The 23,553-nt window shown below is 34.4% G+C and overlaps 1 protein-coding gene across 1 annotated transcript in view; it reads left to right on the top strand.

Moving 5' to 3' along the window:
• The window catches only part of PLSCR4 (phospholipid scramblase 4), a 111,477-nt gene that overhangs the window by 14,045 nt on the left and 73,879 nt on the right, over positions 1 to 23,553 (top strand). Inside the window, exons 5-6 of the mRNA XM_064378786.1 lie at positions 889 to 998; positions 2,209 to 2,305. The gene's annotated coding sequence lies outside the window, so the exon portion shown is untranslated. The remainder of the gene's footprint in view (positions 1 to 888; positions 999 to 2,208; positions 2,306 to 23,553) is intronic.

Genomic DNA, 23,553 nt, shown 5'->3' with positions numbered 1-23,553 from the left:
CATGTTGATACGTAACTCTAATTTATTTAATGTTAATATGTTACTCTGTTTATGAATATACCACTCTTCTCTTTTTGATGTGGGTGCTAGTTGATGCCAGCTTTTGGTTAAAATTTGCACTAAACATTTCTGTTCATATTTCTTTGTCCATACATAAAAGAGAATCTCTAGGATTATCCTTGTAAATTTAACTGCTGGTTCTAAGGATATAAACATCTTTATCATTACAAGATATGGCAACATTGCTCTTCATAGAGGTTGTACCAATTTATTTTCTCAGCAGTGTATGAACTATGCCATTGCTTTACATCCCTGTCAAAACTTGGCATTCATTATCTGGATTTTTCTAAATTTTGTCAACTGATATTTATAATAAGAAATGTTATTGTAATTTTAATTTCACTCTGAGGTTACTAGTGAAACTGAATATCTTCTCCTTTGTTATTGACTATTCATGTTTTCTCATGTGAATCATTTTTTTAAAACATAACTTACTTAGTTTTTGTTATTTGCTGATACTTTTTCTTATTGATTTATAAAATCTTTTTTATTATTACAAAATTTTGTCAGCTATATGCATTGAAAATATCTTCCAGAACGTAATTTTTCCTTTCACTTTATATTTTGTTGTAAATATTGACTAGATTTAGCAATTTGTATACAGTTTATGCTTTTGCATTTTTGCTTTTTTCAAAAGTTTGCTTTTCATATTTAGATAATTAATATACCTAGAATTCATTATTTATATGCTATGAGATACAGATTGAAATTGATTTTATATACATAGCTAATTTTCCCTATATCAATGAAGACTTTTATTTTTCATTAATTTGTAATGCTACCTCTGCCAACTGGCATTAGCTTTTCTTTCTTTTTTTTTTTTTTTAGAGACAGGGTTTCACCATGTTGGCCAGGATGGTCTCAATCTCTTGACCTTGTGATCCGCCCGCCTTGGCCTCCCAAAGTGCTGGGATTACAGGCGTGCGCCACTGCACCAGGTATGGCATTAGCTTTTCAAGGATCCATAGGTCTATGCTTGACATCTGAGTATATTGATCTTTTTGACAGTGAAAAATTGCTAAATTTTTATATCAGAACTCTAAAAAATGCTTGATAGTATGTTTCCTTTTGAATATTTATTGGGCTTGGTTCATTCAGGTGGCTGCCTTCTACCCATGGATCTTAGAATAGGCAATGAAGATGAGGATGGTTCCTATTTAAATGAGTCAGTTTTTAATACTCTTACATTTACCTGGTATGTCTTATTTGTTTGTTATTTTTGCTTTAATGCAAGAAAAATGAAAATTAAAATAAAACCTTATACATGTTTAATCTAATTTAGTTAAAAATGATATTTATTCTAACATTTTAATTTTCGTATACTGCATATTAGGGTACTTGGAGCATATTTCTTTTTTTGTATACCCCCATCTTAATTTTCTTAAGTTGTTTAATTTTTCTGGGTACATAGTAGATATATATATATTTATGGGGTACATGAGATGTTTTGACACAGGCATGTAATGGAGAAATAAGCACATCATGGGGAATGGCATATTCATTCCATCAAGCATTTGTCCTCTGAGTTACAAACAATCCAATTACATTCTTTATTTTAAAAATGTACAATTAAGTTATTATTGACTATAGTCATCCTATTGTACTGCTAAATAGTAGGTCTTATTCATTCTTTCTATTTTTTTTTTTACCCATTGACCTTCCCCACCTCCCAGTACCCACACTACCCTTCCCAGACTATTTTTTGATCAGCTTATTTGACTTTTACCTATATAGTTATTTGAGCTCCTTATATATTCTGGTTATTAATCCACTACCAAAAGAGCAGCTTGCAAATACTTACTCCCATCCTATGGGTTGTCTCTTCACTTTGTTAATTGTATCATTTGTTATGCAGAAGCTCTTTAACTTTGTATGACCCCATTTGCCCATTTTTGCTTTGGTTGCCAGTGCTTTTGAAGTCTTACTCAAGAAATCTATGCCCAGACTAATGTGGAAATGGTTTGGCTATGTCTTCTCCCAAATCTCATCTTTAATTTTAGTTCCTATAATCCTTACATGTTATGGGAGGGACCTGGTGGGAGGTAATTTAATCATGGGGGCAGTTACTGTCCTGCTGTTCTCAAGATAGTGAGTGAGTTCTTATGAGATCTGATGGCTTTATAAGCAGTTTTTCCTGCTTTTTTTCAGCACTTCTCCTTCCTGCCATCATGTGAAGAAAGTTGTGTTTACCTCCTCTTCCACCATGATTGCAAGTTTTCTGAGGCCTCCCCAGCCATGCTGAATTGTGAGTCAATTAAACCTCTTTTCTTTATAAATTTCCCAGTCTCAAGCAGTTCTTTATGGCAGTGTGAGAATGGACTAATATGTTAAATTGGTACCACAGAGAGTGGTGTGCTGCTGTAAAGATATCAAATGTAGAAGCAACTTTGGAAATGAGTAGCAGGCAGAGGTTGAAAGTTTGGAGGGCTCAAGAGAAGACAGGAAAATGTGGGAAAGTTTGGAACTTCCTAGAGATTTGTTAAATGGCTTTTACCAAAGTGTTGATAGTGATATGAACAATGAAGTTCAGGCTGAGGCAATCTCAGATGGAGATGAGAAACTTGTTGGGAACTGGAGTAATGGTCACTCTTGCTATGCAAAGAGACTGGTGGTATTTTTCCCCTGCCCTAGATATTTTTAGAACTTGTAACTTGAGAGAAATGATTTAGGGTATCTGATGGAAGAAATTTCTAAGTGGCAAAGCATTCAAGAGAAAGCAGAGCATAAAAGTTTGGAAAATGTGAAGCCTGATGATGTAATAGAAAAAAAATTCTGGGGAGAAATTCAAGCTGGCTGCAGAAATTTGCATAAGTAACAAGGAGCCGAATGTTAACCACCAAGACAATGGGTAAAATGTCTCCAGGGCATATAACAGACCTTTATGGCAGCCCCTCCCATCATAGGCCCAGAGGACTAAGATTGAAAAATTATTTCTTGGGCTGGGCTCAGGGTCCCCTTGCTCTATGCAACCTAAACACATGGTATCCTGCATCCCAGCTGCTTCAGCTCCAGTTGTAGCTAAAAGGGGCCAATATACAGCTCAGGCCATTACTTCAGTGGGTCCAAGCACCAAACCTTGGCAGTGTACATGTGGCACTGGGCCTGCAAATATGCAGAAGTCAAGAATTGCGGTTTGGGAACCTCCACTTAGATTTCAGAGGATGTATGGAAATGCCTAAATGTCCAGGCAGAAGTTTGCTACAGGGGCAGAACCCTCATGGAGAACCTCTGCTAGGGCAGTATGGAAGAGAAATGTGGGGTCAGAGTCCCCACACAGAGTTCCCACTGGGGCACTGCCTACTGGAGTTATGAGAAGAGGGCCACTGTCCTCCAGACCCCAGAATGGTAGATCCACTTACAGCCTGCACCATGCACTTCGAAAAGCTACAGATAGTCAATGCTAGCCCATGAAAGCAACTGGGCGGGAGGCTGTACCCTTCAAAGCAACAGTGGTGGAGCTGCCCAAGGCCATGAAAGCCCACTTCTTGCATCAGCGTGACCTGGATGTGAGATATGGAGTCAAAAGAGATCATTTTGAAACATTCAGGTTTAATGACTGCTCCTATTTGATTTCAGACTTGCATGGAATCTGTAGCCTTTCTGTTTTTACCAGTCTCTCTCATTGAAACAGGTGTATTTACACAATGCTAGTAACCTCATTGTATCTAGGAAGTGATTAAGTTGCTCTTGATTTTACAAGCTCATAGGCTGAAGAGACTTGCTTTGTCTCAGATGAGACTTTGGACTTGGACTTTTGCATTAATGCTGAATGAGTTAAGACTTTGGGGGACTGTTGGAAAGGCATGATTGTGTTTTGAAATATGAAGACATGAGGTTTGGGAGGGTCCAGGGGCTGAATGATATAGTTTGGCTGTGTCCCGTGCTCATAGCTCATCTTGAATTATAGTTCCCATAAAACCCACATGTCATGAGAGTGATCTGGTGGGAGGTAATGTAATTATGGAGGTTATTACCCTCATGCTGTTCTTGTGATAGTGACTGAATTCTCACAAGATCTGATGGCATTATAAGTGGCTTTCCCTTACCTTTGCTCGGCACTTCTTCTTTCTGTTGTAATGTGAAAGAGTACATGTTTGCTTTCCCTTTTGCCATTATTGTAAGTTTCCTGAGGCATCCCCACCCATGCAGAACTGTGAGTCAATTAAACCTGTTTCCCTTATAAATTACCCAATCTCAGGCAGTTCTTTATAGCAGCATGAGAACAGACTGATACAAATGTCCTGGAGTTTTTCCCCAATGTTTTCTTGCAGCAGTTTCATAGTTTCAGGTGTTAGATTCAAGTCTTTACTCCATTTTGACTTTACTTTTGCATATGGTGAGAGACACGGGTCTAGTTTTATTTTTCTGCATATGAATATTAAGTTTTCCCAGTACCATTTATTGAAGACTATCTTTTCCCCAGTGTATATTCTTGGCATCTTTGTCAAAAATTAGTTTACTGTATGTGTGAGGATTTATTTCCGGGTTCTTTATTCTGTTCCACAATCTATGTATCTGTTTTTATACCACTACCATGCTATTTTGGTTACTATAGCTCTGTAGTATAATTTGAAGTCAGGTGATGTAATTCCTCCAATTTTTTTTTCTTTTTGCTATCTTGATAGCTTTGGCTATTCTGGATCTTTTGTGTTTTCTGTAAATTTCAGTAATTTTTTTCTATTTCTATTTCTATTAAGAATGTCATTGGTATTTTGATAGGGATTGCATTGAATCTGTAGATTGATTGGGGTACATTTAACATTTTAACAATACTTATTTTTCCAATTCATCAACATAAAATATTTTCTCATTTTTTGGTGTTCCTCTTCAGTTTTTTCATCAGGGTTTCAGAGTTTTCATTATTGAGATCATTTAGGATAAGACTAGTTTATACATCACAGTTACAGTGTTATAATATTCTATATTTTTCTGTGTACTTACTATTACCAATGAGTTTTGTAACTTCAGGTGATTATTTATTGCTCATTAGTATTCTTTTCTTTCTGATTCAAGTATTCCCTTCAGCATTTCCTGTAGGATGGGTCTGGCATTGATGAAATCCCTTAGCTTTTGTTTGTCTGGGAAAGTCTTTATTTCTCCTTCATGTTTGAAGGATATTTTCACTGGACAAACTATGCTAGGGTAAAAGTTATTTTACTTTAGTACTTTAAATATGTCATGCCACTCTCTCCTGGACTGTAAGGTTTCCACTGAAAAGTCTGCTATCAGACATATTAAAGCACCATTGTATGATATTTTTTTCTTTGATCTTGCTGCTTTTAGAACCCTTTCTTTATCCTTTACCTTTGGGAGTTTGATTATTAAATGCCGTAAGATAGTCTTCCTTGGTTTTATTCTGCTTGGTGTTCTATAACCTTGTACTTGGATATTGATATCTTTCTCTAGGTTTGGGGAGCTCTCTGTTATTATCACTTCAAAAAAACTTTCACTACTATGACTGTATTGGGTCAGACTTGATGTCAGCACAGTGCTGGGTCTCACCGAGGTCTGCTAAGCTACTGTCTGACTGGGGCTCTACAATCCACAGGTGGAAAAGTTACTCAGGCCTCTGTTCTTCTCTTCAGGGCTGTGAGGTCCCCAGGGCTGTGGTATGGATCCAGAAGTGCCATCCATCTTCTTCTGCCTCTCCTGAGGCATATTTCTATATCTTTGATTATTCAAGCTTTTAGTAGAAAAATGTTGGAAAAAAATTTGGAGGAATTGATGAATTATCTTTAATTTCTGTAGGCCTAACAAATATCTGATTCATGGAATATGTTTCATTTTAAAGTTGTATCTAATATAAACAAAGTCTAAAACATTAATATTTTACAAACAATATTGGTATGGGGGTGAGATCTCTATTGTAGAAGAGTTATTCATTTTCCTCAGGAGTAAAAAAATATTAAATGAATTATCCACAAGAATGTAGAATGTGTTTAGGTCATGAAGGCTTCACCCTTATGCATGGGTTAATGCCATTCTTAAAGGACTTCGTGGAGAGAGTTTGGTCCCTTTTTTTGCCCTTTCACCTTCTACCATGTGAAGATAAAGCATTCCAGAGAAGGTAGCTACAAGGCTTCATCTTTGAAGCAGAGACTGGGCCCTTACTAGGCATTAGCTCTGCTGGTGCCTTGATCTTAAACTCCCAGCCTTCAGAAATGGAAGAAACAAATTTCTGTTTATTATAAATTACCTTGTCTCAGTTATTTGATTAGAGTGGCACAAATGGCCTGAGACAGGAACAGAACCCAAGAATGGTATGTCCCAGATTTCATGTCAGTTCAAGGTTAAGAATGTAGTGGGAGGGCCGGGCGCGGTGGCTCACGCCTGTAATCCCAGCACTTTGGGAGGCCGAGGCAGGTGGATCATGAGGTCAAGAGATCGAGACCATCCTGGTCAACATGGTGAAACCCCGTCTCTACTGAAAATACAAAAAATTAGCTGGGCATGGTGGTGCGTGCCTGTAATCCCAGCTACTCAGGAGGCTGAGGCAGGAGAATTGCCTGAACCCAGGAGGCGGAGGTTGTGGTGAGCCGAGATCGCGCCATTGCACTCCAGCCTGGGTAACAAGAGCGAAACTCCATCTCAAAAAAAAAAAAAAAAGAATGTAGTGGGAGTATGGCCAATCTGGAGTATGGTCTCAGTTACTGCTAAATCTGTACAAACCCTGCTCCTACAGAGCCTGCAATTGAGGCATCAGCCACACCCTGCTGGTGTTATTATGGAAAATCTTTGAGAACCAAGGTGAAGAGTATTTAGAGGTATAGCCGAATGTGAACTAATTGTTTGTTTTTGGGAGGAGTTTGTTCCATGGATTAAGGAAGAAAGAGTAAAGAAAGAATTTGTGGTATGCAAAATTCTTTGACCTGCACACTCAAAAGAGTTTGTAAGCTTCTTGTTTCTCCTCCTGCTTACTCAAGTCGAAACCAATATAGTTAATAAATCACATCATACATGTTCATTCCAGCCTGTTCCACCAAGTGGGAAAATGGAGACCTGGGAAAAGATGAAAGTCTATTTCCTGGTAACTGTGATTAGAGTAGCCATAGCAGCCTTTAATTAGATTGCTTTTCTTGTCCTTTCTGTTTACCAGGAGCTTCAGTCACCTGTAGATTAGGTGGAAGGAGAACAGAGGGTCTCAGTTAGTGCATGTCATTAAAAAGAAAACGAAAACTTGATTCTGATTTGGATAAATTGTGTTCATTGGGTCAGTTTCCAATCTGAGGCTCAATAGTAACTATATATCCCGAAGATCTCATATCTTAAAGCAGCTCTGGCTGATTTCCTGCTTGTTTTTAAATTCACTATTATGTATGCAATATAATACTCGGCCTTCTTGAGAGAATAATGTGAAGTTCCCAAAGAGAAACTCCTCATGTGGGAAGGATCCAAATGGGAATTAAGTATCCCCCATACTAGTATAAGAATAAAGGAGAAATCTCTCATCTGTGTGCTTGTATATCTTTGAGAGCTTTGTTTTAGGACTCATATTAATTAGTGAGCTGAACCAGTTAACTCAGGCAACTCATACAAATAGTCTTTTCATCCCTATGCACTACTTTTTGGAAGCAAACATCTTATTAATAAAAATTAAGAACTTAAAACAATGTATTATAAGCAGAAGTATTTCATCATGATTAAAGTGGGGATTATGGAAACACTCAATTAGAGTTACATTCCAGGTCTGCCACTTATTAGCTCCATACCTCAGCTTTATCTTACCAGGTCTATGTTTTGGGCAAGTAGTTTAACCTCCCTATACCCCAGTTTTTCCATCGGTAAAATGGAAAAACTGCTTACCTATATAATTGTGAAAATTAAATGTTTGTTATATGTAAGGTGCTTAGAATCATACCTGGCATGTAGAGAGCAAGCAATGGTATTTGTTATTATCATATTACTTTTTCCTTTTAAAGTGAAATATTTAGAAATACTTAGAAATGCAAAGTGAAAGTCTATGGTTAACTTGATACTTGAGATTTATGTCAGACCTGTATGATTCAGTTTCTTAGAAGCTATTTAATTGCATTGCCTTAAAAAAAAAAAACCTAAAATGTAATTTCTATTTCAATTTTGAGTTAACAGAAATAGAACAAACATATTCATTACAACTAACCCTTAAGCTAAGGATCTCCCACAGCAGTGATTTTCAAACTTAATTGTATATCAGAATCACCTGGAGCATTATTCAACTACAAATTTCTGGGTCCATACTCAGAGTTTCTCATTCAATATGCTTAGAGTAAAGCCTGAAATATTGCATTTCTAAGTATTTCAAATATATTGTTAATGCTGCTGGTCTGGGGATCACTCTTGAAAACCATTGTCTTAGTAAAAGAAATCTACTGTTTGTTGGGGAAATAATTTTGGAAATTTAAACAGTAAATTTATTCTGTGTATGCATGTACATATATAAAGTAATTATTTAAAAGATGTGTAAAATTAATAATATATAATTTACTATATAGTTACAAAGGTAAGACTTAGAAAATAAAATTATGTAAATACAAATATGTAGGAGGTTTAATATCCATGTGATGCTTTTAATTAAGTGCTAAGTGATTTTAAAGCAACTAACAGAAAAATTATTCAAGGGCCCGGCGCGGTGGCTCAAGCCTGTAATCCCAGCACTTTGGGAGGCCGAGGTGGGTGGATCACAAGGTCAAGAGATCGAGGCCATCCTGGTCACCATGGTGAAACCCCGTCTCTACTAAAAATACAAAAAATTAGCTGGGCATAGTGGCGCGTGCCTGTAATCCCAGCTACTTGGGAGGCTGAGGCAGGAGAATTGCTTGAACCCAGGAGGTGGAGGTTGCGGTGAGCCAAGATCGCGCCATTGCACTCCAGCCTAGGTAACAAGAGCGAAACTCCGTCTCAAAAAAAAAGGAAAAATTATTCAACAAGCAGTTAGTTAGAAATTGTCTTGAAACAGATGAAAAATAGCAAAACTCCATACAGAAACAGAAATTAGGTAAAGGAAACAAATTGAAATAATAGATATGACAAACAATGTAAGATAAACTTTTAAAGCTTGCTAGACTGGCTCAGATGGCATGGCATGGTAGAATTGTTAAAAGTCCAATCTGAATACCTATTTACAGAGTAGAATCAGTTATTTCAATCTGAATAACATAGAGAAAATAGACTGAAAAAACAAATAAATATAGTCTCAAGGACCTATTGAATAATAAACCATCTAACATTTGTGTCTTTAGAGAGGAGAAAGAGAGGTAGGATGAAAGAGCATTCAAAAAAATTGATGTTTAAAACTTTCCAAATCTAGCAAAATGTTTAAGCCCACAGAGTCAAAACACTGACATGAGTCTACATGGAAAATCCCAAGAAATCTGCATACCAAATAAACAAAACTTCTAAAATTAGTAAATGAGGTTAGCCAAGCCACATGACACATATCAAGGCATGAAAATCCATAGCATTTTTGTATACTAACAATGAGCATGTAGAAAACAAATTTTAAAGTGTCATAATATTTATAATCACTCCAAAGAAATTTAAATACTTATGTATTCACTAAAAGACTTAATTTTAGGGAGAATAGTTTCTCTCATTTTATTCACTTAAACCTACAGAATCTGTATGCTGAAAATTACAAAATTCTGGTTAAAGAAATGAAAGAAGATAGAAATAAATGAAGAAATACATTGTTTACATGTATTGGAAGATTCAACATAGTAAAGGTGTTAATTCTTCCCAAATTGATGTGTAAGTTTAATATAATTTCTGTAAAAATCCTCAAAATTGTTTTTTGTAGACCTAGAGCTTATCATAAAATTTACATGTAAAGGCACAGACCCTAGAATAGCTTAAAAATAAAAAAAAAAAATTAAGAGAGATCTCAGTATACCCAATAGTAACATCTAAAAGTTACAACAATGAGTACTGTATGATATTGATAGAGGCATAGACATAGAGGTCAATGGGAAGGAGTCCAAAAATAGACCCACACAAACTTGTTCAACTGATTTTTGACAAAAACACAAAAGCAATTCAATGAAGGAAAAATTGACTTTCAACAAATGATGTGGAAGTAATTGGACATCCAAGACAAAATTATACATGGCCTAAACCTCACACTTTATACAAAAAGTTATATGCAAATGCATCAGATATTTAAATGTAAAACATAAAATTATAACAATTTTAGAAAAAATAGGAGAAAATCTTCATGATCTAGGATTAAGCAAAGACTTTGTAGACTTGAGAACAAAAATCACAATATATAAAAGGAAAAAATAATAAATTTGACCTCAACAAAATTTAAAACTTTTATTTTAGTTTGCAAAAGGTCCTCTGCTGTGAATGAAAAGATAAGCTACAGGTTGAGAGAAAATAATTGCCAATTGTGTGTCCAAAAAAAGGACAAGTACCTAGAATACAGAAATAATGGTCAAAATTCAATAGTGAAATGAACAACTGTGCATCTAGAATTCTTTATCAAGTGAAAATATACCTGAACATTGAAGGTAATATGAAGTTAATTCGAAGTAAATTAAAATGAAGAATTTGTCACCACCACACCTGTACTACAAGAAACAGTAAAGAAAATTTTTCAGGCTGAAGCAAAATTAGACCAACTGCAAACTTGTATGCCCATGAAGAAATACATGCTTTTTTAAAATTTTAATTCCTTTTAATTTTTAAAGCAAAAATTATTACACAATTATAAACAACAGGGTTTATAACAAAGTTATGCTATACATAAAAACTGTAACACAATGATTGTGCAGAGAGTAAATGAACCCATATGTTTCAGTGTTTCTACTTTTATAATAAGTGGTATAATACTCCTCTAATATGCTGTAAAAAGTTAAGGATTTATACTATAATCCAGAAAAAAAAAAACACTAAAAATTATGTAAGCAGTACTACAGAAAAAATGGACTTAATGAATATTTACAGAACATTTCTTCCAAAGGCTGAAGAATACACATGGATTATTCTCAAGGATAGACCACATGTTATGTCACAAAACAAGTCTTAAAACATTTAAAAAATTAAAATAATATCAAGCATCTTCTCTGACCACAATGCAATAAAATTAGAAATAAAAAATGAAGATTATTGGAAACTATACAAGTACAAGGAGATTAAATAGGCTCCTGAATGACCAGTGGGTCAAAGAATAAATTAAAAAGAAAATTTCTTCAAACAAATGATAATGGAAACATAATATACCAAAACCTATGGGATACAGCAAAAGTAGTACTAAGAGGGAAATTTATTGATATAAGTGCCTACATAAAAAAGAAGAAAAACTTCAAATAAATATCCTAAAGATGCATGTTAAAGAACTAGAAAAGCAAGAACAAACTGATCATAAAATTAATAGAAGAAAAGAAATAATGAAGATTAGAGCAGAAATAAATGAATTTGAATTGAATAAAACAATACAAAAGATCAGTAAAACAAAAAAATTTTTTTTTAAATATCAACAAAATTGACATACCTTTTATAAGACTAATGAAAAAAATAAGAGAGAAGACAAAAATAAATAAAATCAGAGATGAAAAGGGAGACATTACATTTCATATTGCAGAAAATCAAAGGATAATTGGTGGCCATTATGAGCAACTATATGCCAATAAATTGGAAAATATACAAGATATGGATACATTCCTAGATACATACAACATACCAAGATTGAACCATGAAGAAATCCAAAACTTAAACAAACCAATAATAATTAATGAGATTAAAGCCATAATAAAAAGTCTCTCAGCAAAGAAAAGCCTGAGACCCAACTGATTCACTGCTGAATTCTACCAAACATTTAAAAGAACTATACCAATCCTACCCAAACTATTTTTTAAAAAAATAGAAGATGAGGAAATACTTCAAAACTCATTTACAGGGCCATCGTTACCCTAATATTAAAATCAGGCAAAACCATATCAAAAAAAGAAAACTATAGTTTAATATATCTGATGAATATTAATGCAAAAGTTCTCAACAAAATACTAGCAAACCAAATTGAACAATACATTAGAAAGATTGTGCATCATGACCAAGTAGGATTTATCCCAGTGACGCAAGGATGGTTCAACAGAAACAAATCTATCAACATGATACATCATCAGCAGAATGAAGGACAAAAACCATATGATCATTTAAGTAGAGCTGAAAAGCATTTGATAAAATTCAACATCCTGGCTTGGCATGGTAGCTCACGCCTGTCATCTCAGCACTTTGGAAGGCTGAGGCGGGCATATCATGAAGTAAGGAGATCAAGATTATCCTGGCTAATATGGTGAAACCCCATCTCTAACTAAAAATACAAAAATTAGCTGGGCGTGGTGGCATGTGCCTGTAGTCCCAGCTACTCTGGAGGCTGAGGCAGGAGAATCACTTGAATCCAGGAGGTGGAGGTTACAGGACTCCAGCCTGGTGACAGAGCAAGACTCTATCTCAAAATTAATAAATAAATACATAAAAATCAACATCCCTTTATCATAAAAACCCTCAAAAAACTAGTTATAGAAGGGACATACCTCAACATAATAAAAGCCATGTATGACAGACCCACAGCTAGTATCATATGGAATGGGGCAAAACTGAAAACATTTCCTCTAAGATCTTAGAAGATGTGAACACTATTAATGAACCTAAGCTAATGATATTTATAGAACACCATACCCAAGAACTATAGAATACATGTTATTTTCAATTACAAATGGTATGTTCACTAAGATAAACCATATACCGGGCATTAAAACAAGTTTTGATAAATTTAAAAAATTTTGAATCATACAGAGCTCTCTAATCGCTATGGAATTAAGTTATAAATTAGTGATAATAAAATATTTTAAAATATTTGGAACTTAAACAACACATTTAATAAATAATCTATGGACAAAATAGGAACCCAAAAGAGAATTTGCAAAGAACAATAATGAAAATACACAACATATCAAAATTTGTGGATGCATCTGAAGTAGTGCTTAAAGGCAAATTTCTATCTTAAACCAAAGAAGAACAATATTCTAAAGTGAATCATTAGGGTTACATCTAATAAATTATAAAAGAATCAAAATAAACCAAGTGTATATATAAGAAAGAAAATAAATAATAAATGTAAGCAAAGAACTCAATGAAATATAATCCTCTATAGAAAATATCAATAAAATTAATAAGGCTAACTAGACTTACCAAGAAGAAAAAGAGAGAAAAAATAAATTATAGTTATTAGGAATTGAACAAATAAGATAAAATAAATAAATTTACTGAAAGCATAATATACAACTTGCCAAAAATTAATGCAAGATAAAACAGAAAACCTAAATGGTCCTGTGTCTAACACACTGTTCAATTTGCTATCAAAATCCCATCCATAAGGAAACCTCCAGCCCAAGTTCATTTACTAACAAATGAAATAAATAAATACATAAATAAATAACACCAATATTACAAAAATTCTTTGACAAAAATATAGAAGGAAGAAACATTTTATAATTGGTTTTATGATTCCAGTATAACTTTAATTTCAAAAACTAACAGATATTACTAAAAAAGAAAATTTTATAACTAAAGAAACAAAAAAAAACACAGTACTAGCAATTTTACTATGTACATATAAGAAGAATATGTCTCTATTAAAGGACTAATTCTAAGAATGTGTGGCTGGCTTAACATTCACAAGTCAACCAATGTAAGTCACCATATTAACACAATAGAAGACAGAAACAATGCAATCATTTAAAAAATTATCAAAATAACTGTAAAAAAATTTATTCATGATAACAATTCTCAGTAAACTAGGAAAAGTAAGAAACTTTCTCAACTGGACAAAGGGTATCTATGGAAAACCTACTTAATACAGAAATACTGAGAACTGTTCCTCTGAGATCTGAAAATGGCCAAGGATGCCCATTTCCACAATTTATTTTGAATCTTCTACTGAAGATCCTTGCTGATTGAAGTAAGGGATTAAAGTATTTAGAAGATGAAAGTTATAAAAGAAATGAATAAAACTGTGTCTACTATATGGCATAATTTTTAACAGAAAATTGTAAGGAAAATATACTAAAAATAATAAATAATTTCACTGGTTACAAGACTCAAATTTAAAACTCAATTGTATTTTCATATACTGAGAGTGAAAAATTTAAAACTTAGAGAAATAATTTTACTTATAATGGGGTATTAGAAACATAAAATATTTTGAAATAAATTTGACACAAAGGATATAAAAGATATTCACATTGAAGACTAGAATATATTAATAAAACATTCAATAAAAGGACCTGAATACATGGAGTTCATTTGGTAAAGTTCATCAGTTTGAAAGCCTAATATTTTTAAGGCAACAATCTACCCCAAATCGATCTATAGATACAATGCAATCCCAAACAGAATCCCAGCAGGTGATTTTGTAAAATTTGATTCTAAAATTTATATGGAAATACAAAGGACCTAGAATTTCTAAAGCAATTTTGAAAGAAAAAAAAAAATTTGGAAAACTTACATTATCTAACCCTAGTATTTACTGTAAAGCTGTAGTAATCAAGAGAATATGGTGCTGGAATGAGTATGGATAAACAGATCAGCACAATAGAATAGAATCCAGAAATATAAGCCTACACTGATGGCAAATCAAGTTTTGAAAAAGATGCCAAAGGAATCCAATGGAAATAGGAAGTTTTTTTCAATAACAATTTGAGAATTGGATAGCCATATGGGAATCATTAACTTCAAAACACTATGTAATACCATACACAAAGATTAACTCAAGCTATATTGCAGGCTAAAATATAATAGCTAAAACTATGAAACTTTTAGGAAAATAAACATACAGACATAAACATTACAAACATACCTTTGTAATAGAGCTAAGCAAAAATTTCCTAGACAGAATTAAGAAAGCAATAACCATTAACAGAAACCAATAAAAGAAAAAGATAATAAATTGGACTTCACGAAAATTAAAAATCTGTCATTGAAAGACAAAAAAAAATGAATGCAAAGACTAGCAAGTATTTGCAAATACATATCTAACAAAAGACTGCTATCCTTAATATATATAAAGAATTTCTTGTAACCTAATAGTTAAAAGACAAAATTAACTAAAAGTCAGCAAAATATTTCTACAGATATCTGACAAACGAAGAGATACAAATAGCCAGTAAGTACATAAGAAACTGCTCAGTGTCATTTTGTCAACACAAAATTTAAAGTCAGATGATACCCTCATATGTCACCAGAATGACTAAAATGAAAAACTGATATCAGTAAGCTTTCAGGAAAATGTAGACCAGTTATAACTCTGCTACATTGCTGAAGGGAGCATAATATGGTACAACTACATTATTAAAATTCTGGCAATTTCTTATAAAACCAAGCATACATTAATTTTTGATACAGAGAAATGAAAACACATGTCTACAAAACCACTTGTAGAAGAGTGTTTATAGCCATTTTATTCATAATGGCAAAAGCCTACAAATAGTTTATTTTTCTATCAACAGGACAATGGATTTTTTAAAACTGCAGTATAACATTCAATGGAACACTTCATAGCAGTATAAGTTCTACAGAGTGTTCCGCAGCCTTCATAAGGATCATCATTCCCAGTGCAAAGGGCAGTGTAATTGAACCAGTTAACATCCGTTTCACATGCAAAGCTTGCACAATAATTTTAAAAAATTGTCAATATCCCACCAAATAATATATGAATAGAAGAGTTTTCTTGTTTTGATTACGTTCATTTAATTTAGCGTCCATAAATCTATAACCCATATGTCTCTTGAATGACTGTCCAAAGGTATTTCTTACTTCTAAGCAAAATAGTCATCTTTGCTATTGTGCAGATGTTGAGAACATTAGTAAGGCAGTACTGCTTTCTTGGTTTTTATGCAAGAACAAAAGTATGCTGAAATCAATGTGTTTACAACTGCACAACTTCCTGGTCTAATAGGTCCTGTTTACATACATTATCAATGTGACCTAAGCATATAATGGTCTGGAATGTATTTTTGCCACCACATGAATAAATGTTGTAGATTATGACTTCATGACTATATATGTATCAGATTTATGTGACCATTCTAGATCCCCAGTGTTAGCCTTAGATGTTTGAAATCATCTGAGCAGACCTCCCTTAAGTTCCTGTTAATCCATATAATACCAATAAACTTATTTGAATTACATTCACACTTTTTTTACTTGTCACAAAGAAAACGGTGTTTTTCTTTCTTCCCATCACAAAGACAACCAAATCACTGGTGCACTGGTTGCTTCCAGCCTTCCAAATGACATTGCCTAAAAGTTATCCCCTTGTTTTCCTTGATCTCTATTCTCTCTTTGCAGGGCAGAGTGTTACTCAAATGTGGCTTTAAGTAACATTAACTTAATCTGGGAACTTCTACAAAAGGCAAATTCATGGGTCCTACTCTAGATCTACTGGATCAGAAACTCTGGAAATGGGATCTAGCAATCTGTAATTTAAATTGTCACTGAAATGTAAGAAACACTATAATTTAATGCAGTGATTCTCAAACTTAGCTGCACATTGGAGCAGCTTTAAAAAACTAGTGGGAACCTTAAGAAGCTATTGATGTTTTGTTGTAGGTGACAGGTATATGGAGGTTAACTATAATGTATTTCAACTTTTCTGTATATTTGGGGAAAAATCAGTATATTGGTCTCACTAGTTACCATTCGCACATTTATTTCACTAGTCAAGTTGAGCACAATCTTCAAAGTAAATTTGATCAGAGAGAACACATGAGATTTTTTCTTAAGATTTCCCTTTTTTCTTTTTTTTATTTTTTTCAAACTTTTTTCCAAATTTTTAATATTTTCTCACTGAAGTATATTTGTTGGCATTATAATTTGCTTAGCTCTGTTTGTTATACAATGGTGGTTATTACATATGAAATGCAGAGTTGGGAAGACATGTTTGTAACTGACTTTTGTGAGCCTGTGTAAACTGATTTCAGCACATCCCTGTTCTGACCTCATAAAACAGGTTGGGAATCATGATTTATTCTCTGAAAGAATTGGTGGAAGACTGGTATTACTGTTTTCTCTTTAAATTTTCTTTAGCATTCACAGGGTTTTGATTGATGGATTTCAACACTGGTGCTATTGCTCTTGAAAATCATATATCTTCAACTAAAAAGAAAATCTTCTTTTTCTGTGAGGACGACCCCAATCACATTGTCTTTCAATAGACACTCTTATTTAAAATGTGACATATTCCAGAAAAAAATAAAATCTAACTAAAAAAAAAAAGAAAAAGAAAATCAAGAGGGAAAAAGAACCTCATGATTCTACTACCTGACAAGAACATTTGTAGTTGGTTAGATAATTAGCAGCAGTTTTATCAAATGCTATTGAAGAAGGATTTATGCTAATAGTGGTTTACTTAATCTTCCAGTAAAATGTTGATTTAATCAGTGGCTTGCTTTCTGCTTAGCTAAAACATTAGCTAAATTGCATTGGGAAAATGCAGAAACTAATTGGAAACATTGGTTTTAGGTGATGAAGCACTTAGGCATCTGTTTTGGAGATTCATTAAGTTTTAGTTTTAGGAAGCTTCACGTAACTTGGCTCTCATTTTGAAGATAAATTCTGAGAAGGGTCAAAGTATCCTTTTAAGATATTAGAATTCAGATTTGTTCCATGTCCTGTGGCTTGCTATGAGTTGTGCTCAAGCCTAATGAAGAGCATTTTAGACAGCTCAGAAAGACCCAGTGGGGTGTCTTCTTTTGGAGAACTCCAGAAGACATCACCCAGGATGGAGAGCACTTCAGCAAGTGAGCATGTTCATTCCAGGGTTGTCCAGGAACAATTTTGCCAGTTGCTTACATATGTTTTTATCACACTGATTACAAACATGGAGACTATTTAAAGAGTTGTCCAGATCTTTTCCAGAAACAGGACTGGCTATATAATTCATTGAGCCTAGGACAAACTAAAAATGCTGGGCCCCTTTTAAAAAAAATTAGTATCTTCAAGATGAAGTTGTAACACATTAAGCCACATGCAATTGCACAACTCCTAGGCCCACAAACCCAGCCCTGCCCAGGAGGTAATGTCACTTTAAATATTGAATTGAGCTAAATCTCTCCTGTTCTTTCTAGTACAGGATATCACAGGCATTAGAATATAGCAAATTCAGGTCAGAATCCTAGCTCTATCACATACCAACTATTGGATTTGGGACAAGTTGATTTAGTTTCATTACTGAAATGTGGTCATGCAAATTAAACTTTCATTCACATGCCAATATCACATATAAACTATACCTGCAAGTTTTATTCTTATGAATTTGCAAATAATGTTATGTATTATAAAATAAGAATGTGTGAAAATTTGTGGCTTTAAAATTTTGCTATTTGTTTTAGAGTAGTAATTACAGATGACCCTTTATATCCATGGGTTCCTCGTCTGTGGATTTAACCAATCATGGATCGAAAATAATCAGAAAAATTAAAATGGATGGTTGAGTTTGTACTGAACATACACATTTTTTTGGTCATGATTCCCTAAATGATACAGTAATACAGCTATTTACATGGAATTTAAATTGTATAGGCATCATAAATAATCTAGAGATGACTTAAAGTACACGGGAGGATGTGCACAGATTACATCCAAGCATGAATATTGTTTTGTTACAACATTGAAGAGTAAAAAAATCAGTTATTGTCCAGGACCACTGTTTGTGTTGAATTTGCACATTCTCTCTATGTCTGTGTGGGTGTTCTCCAGGTACTCTGATTTCCTCTCACATTCCAAAGATGTGCATGTTAGTTTAACTGGCATGTCTAAATGGTCCCAGTCTGAGTGAGTGTGGGTGTGTGTGCCTAATTTCTCCCAGCAATGGAATGATGTCAGCCTGGCCCTGAGGTGCTGGGATAGGCTCCAGCTACCCAGGATCCTAAACTGGAATAATTGGATAAATATTTATCTGATTTTTTCTTTTGAGTCTTTCTTAAATGTATATATAGCTCACATTTATTTCACTGTTGAATATTTAGAAGTGTTTTGGTCTTTAGTTAGAAGTTTGGTGATGTTTTTGTGACCAGAATATCAATTATATATGCTGTATATTGTATTCTTCATTATAATCATTCAAAATTACTTTTTGATACTCATGGGTAGATTCATTTAAATTATATCATGTTTAATAATTTTAAAGATTCATTTATTTATATTTAGTCTTTCAGTCTTATAAGAAAAGCAGGAGTGCTAGTTTTTGACTGTGAAGCTGTCCCTCTGGGTGGCTTGACAACTTTCTTCATTGTCTTCCAATGCTAAAGTACTGGCTTTTTAAAGTACATCATTAAGAAAACTGGCCCCCAAACTGAAAATGTCTATTTCCTGGAGCAAGATCATTGTTATGCTTATTCCATTAAAGAAAAAAAAAGCAGTGAGGGGCAGAGTATCTCTGCCAGGACCCAGCTCCATCATTCAAGCACATCTCTCTAGCATATTACAAAAACAAAAGACCCTCATTTCTGCTGACCCTCTGCCTGCGAGTTTCTACCTGTGTTGCGTGGCGCTTGCTGCTGTGCGCTCCTGGTCTTTGCAAGAGAAATCTTAGTAAGTCATTGTGGAATAACTGAGGCAGAAATTATAGCTTTTTTTTTTTCTTTTTGAGACTGAGTTTCGCTCTGTCACCCGGGCTGGAGTGCAGTGGCATGATCTCGACTCACTGCAACCTCTGCCTCCCAGGGTTCAAGTGATTCTCCTGCCTCAGCTTCCTGAGTAGCTGGGACTACAGGCACGTGCTACCACACCCGGCTAACTTTTTGTATTTTTATTAGAGACAGGATTTCACTGTATTAGCCAGGATGGTCTTTATCTCCTGACCTCTTGATCCGCCAGCCTTGGCCTCCCAAAGTTCTGGGATTACAGGCATGAGTCACCGCACCCAGCCAATCAAAGCTTTTTTTTAAAAAGTGTGGCAAGAATAGTTAACATGGTATCTACCTTCTAAACAAATTTGTAAGTATATAATACAGTATTGTTAACCATAAGCACAATTCTGTACAGCAAATCTAACATCCATCTTTCAAAATTGAAACGTTATGCCCATTGAATAGCAACTCCCTATTTCCCCCTTCATCTAGTTCCTTGCAACCATTCTGATCTCTGATTCTATGAGTTTGACTATTTTAGATACCTTCTATAAGTAGAATCAGGTCATATTTGCCCTTCTGTCACTGGCTTATTTCACTTAGCAAAATGTTCTCAAGGAATTCTTAATCTTATTTACCAGAGGGAAATATAAAGATGATGAAGGGAAATTACCAAGGTCACAAATCTAGTGATAACATTGATTGTCATTTGACTTTCCTATTCCAAGATAATCAGTGATTCAGTCTTCTTGAGGGTGGAAAGGGAGCTAACATATTACTTACAGAGCCTCTCACAAGCACTTTTTATTTTATTGATACATTTAACTTCATAACAAACCTCTAGGACAGTTACTAATATTACCCCCTTTTTACTGTGGAAGAAACTGAGGCAAAAGGAAGTTTGTCAGCTTCCTGGAAGTCATCACCCCATTAGTGAGTTGCAAAGTTCAAGTTCAAATCCAGATGGCCTGAAGCCAGAGTCCATTTTCTTACCCTCCAGCTGTATTGAAACTCACATATTGGCTCAGGAACTCTTTCCTAGTGCTAAAAATGCTACCCAAACATAGCCATTCTGGGTCAAATAACCAGTTTACCCTGAGGTAAGGGAAGAGAAGAGTCTCTCCCCTGGGAGCCAGGTTGCTGTGTAGGGCATCGTCAGGCAGGCAGAGCCGAGGCTGTGGTCCAAGTCACTGGTTAGGACAGGAAAAGGCCAAAGGCAAAAGAAATGCACAGAGCTGATAGGATAAATCAACAATCTTAAATCTATCAGATGACACTTGATGACTTTTTTTTATGCCACCAATTAGGCATTCAAAATCATGAAAGACATCATCACACTTTTGTGCAGAACTGCTCTGTATATTGCAGGAGAACTAGTATCTCTGTATGTTGTTCTTTCAATGCTAACAATATCTGTATCAACGTGGCACCTACAAATGCACCCTCACACACATTCTCCCATTCCAGTATGAATTCTATGACTTAGTTTGTCCTACACTCAGAATTACCATGTGAAGCCCTGGGGGGTGATCTAGAATCAGGAGTCCCAGGCAATTTATCTGTACCCCACTGTGGTGTACCTTATATCTTAATTTGCTTGGCTTTGAAGTAAGTCCCAATTCCTGAAGATATGCCCTAAATTTCTCCTAAACAAGAACTCTGCTTTTCCTTCATCTTCAAGAGAGAGACTGAGTTCATCCATGTGTCTATAGCTTCATCAAGGAAAACAATCATCTGGCTAGAGTGGCAATATCCATCGGTAGATTCTTAGAGAACAAGTAAGGCAGGAGAACTTCCAGAGGTGAGCAAAATGAAAGCTCTGCTGAACAATTCTAAGTCAAAGTCCTTAAAAGGCTGTCATTAATTAGAGACAAGAGACAAATGCCAAGTCTCCAGGACAAAAGCAAGTGTTAAATGAAAAATAAAGGATCAAAAGTCCGGAAACAGATGGTGATGGAATTTAAGAATTAGCAGGCCAAGAACGTAAGAGTTCGGATTGTCTGGGATGACAGCCAGACTATTGTGTGTCTTGGGCCAGTTATTATTGCTCAATGGTAAAGCTTGCACAATTCTGTGAACATAACAAAAACCACTGAATTGACAGTGTGAAAAGGTGAACTTTATACTATATAAATTATGTATCAATAAAGCCATTTTTCAAAAGTATATGGTTAGTTGGGATAAATGATAAATCAAGAAGACAGAATATGGCAGTAATCTGTGAACCTAGTAGTCTCAAGACCTTTAGACTCAAAATCTTTGTGAATATACAGAACTGAGAGAAGCTGAAATAGCAACTCTCAGCCATGGCTATTAGCAGTCAAAAGTTGTGAGATTAAGATATCATAGATTTAAGAAAGTGCAGGATTAAATTATAGTTTTCTTGATCTGAAAAGCACCCTCTGGTATGTGAATGTAAATTTATTTTCTATTCTGAGGTATTCAGAGTTACCAGCCAGGAATACAAAAGTCAATTTCAAAGTATTATATTTTATGAACTTATTAATATAGGATTCATATAAAATATTTTCTTTTTCTTTAAATCTTTTTTTTTTTTTTTTTTTTTTTTTAGAGACAAGGTCTCTGTCTGTCTCTCAGGCCAGGCCAGAGTACAGTGGTAACAATCATAACTTCATAGCTCACTAAAACCTCAAACTCCTGGGCTAAAGCAAGCCTCCTGTCTCAGCCTCTAAAGTAAGTGGGACTACAACATGTATCAGCCTGCCTGGCTAATTTTTAACTTTTTTTTAAACTAGAGATGGGGTCTCCCTACATTGCATAGGCCAGTCTCAAACTCCTGGCTTCAGGTAATACTTCTGCCTCAGACTCCCAAATCGCTGAGATTATAGGTGTGAGCCACCATGCCAGGCCTTTCTTTAAATCTTTATTGAAAAGTGTTCTTGTTTTATATTTATTTTTATATGTATATGTATTGCAGTTGACAGTACATCTTTGTTTTTTTTTTTAACCAATAGGAAGCTCAGTTACATCTTGATTTATCCAATCATTTGAATTAATCAATTAAGGCTTGGCTTATACCTAGCATAACAAAATAAACACTGAAATGTAAAATTAACATCTAATGGATATTATTAGACATGTCTGGCTCATGGTTAATTTCGGGGTAGATGTAGTAACATTTATCATATTTGTTCTTATATCCAAGAACAATTACAATCTTGTTGAAAACCCCCTTAGTGTAAAGGGTAGGAATGTATAAACACAGTTAAATAAAACATTAGTTTTACCTTCCTCTTCGGTTGTGTACAATCATAATGGGAAAAAAATTATGCCAAATGCCACTGAAAGATTTAATTTAAGAAATATGTGCTCAGTGATTGTTAGTTTTCAGGATGTATTTAAAAATTTTAATTCATTAAATTTTAATATAGATTTTAATATAATTAAAACAAGGTGAAATTTAGAAAAATGGAACAAACAATATGTCCCTTGTGACAATGTGCTACTTTTTGTTTAATTAACACTTACTAATTGACTCTTCCAGAATTCTAGTAAAAGATACAATGCATTTGTCCATCCAAGATAGGTATTGAGGCTGGGCATGATTGTTCATGCCTGTAATCCCAGCACTTTGAGAGGCTCAGGTGGGACAACACAGTGAGACCCTATCTTTATTTAAAAAAAGAAAAAGTTATATATTGAATTCAACCACTAAATCTTAGCCAATATGCTAAGAACCGGGGTTTTATAAGTACCAACACAGACACAGTCTTTACTATAGTTTATAGGGAAGATAAACACATACATACACCCACAAAGCTGATTGTACCATACATGTGAGAATGATGATAGAGAGAGCCACTGGTGAACCTATAGAAAGATTATTTTACACAATGGGATGACGGAAAGAGAGTGTATTTATTAG

The sequence above is a fragment of the Aotus nancymaae genome, unplaced genomic scaffold (assembly GCF_030222135.1).
Source record: "Aotus nancymaae isolate 86718 unplaced genomic scaffold, 86718_ANA_hifiasm-v0.15.2.pri h1tg000019l, whole genome shotgun sequence".
Lineage (NCBI taxonomy): Eukaryota > Metazoa > Chordata > Mammalia > Primates > Aotidae > Aotus > Aotus nancymaae.
The sequence above is the reverse complement of the archived record's forward strand: the minus strand, read 5'-3'. Positions and strand labels throughout refer to the sequence as shown.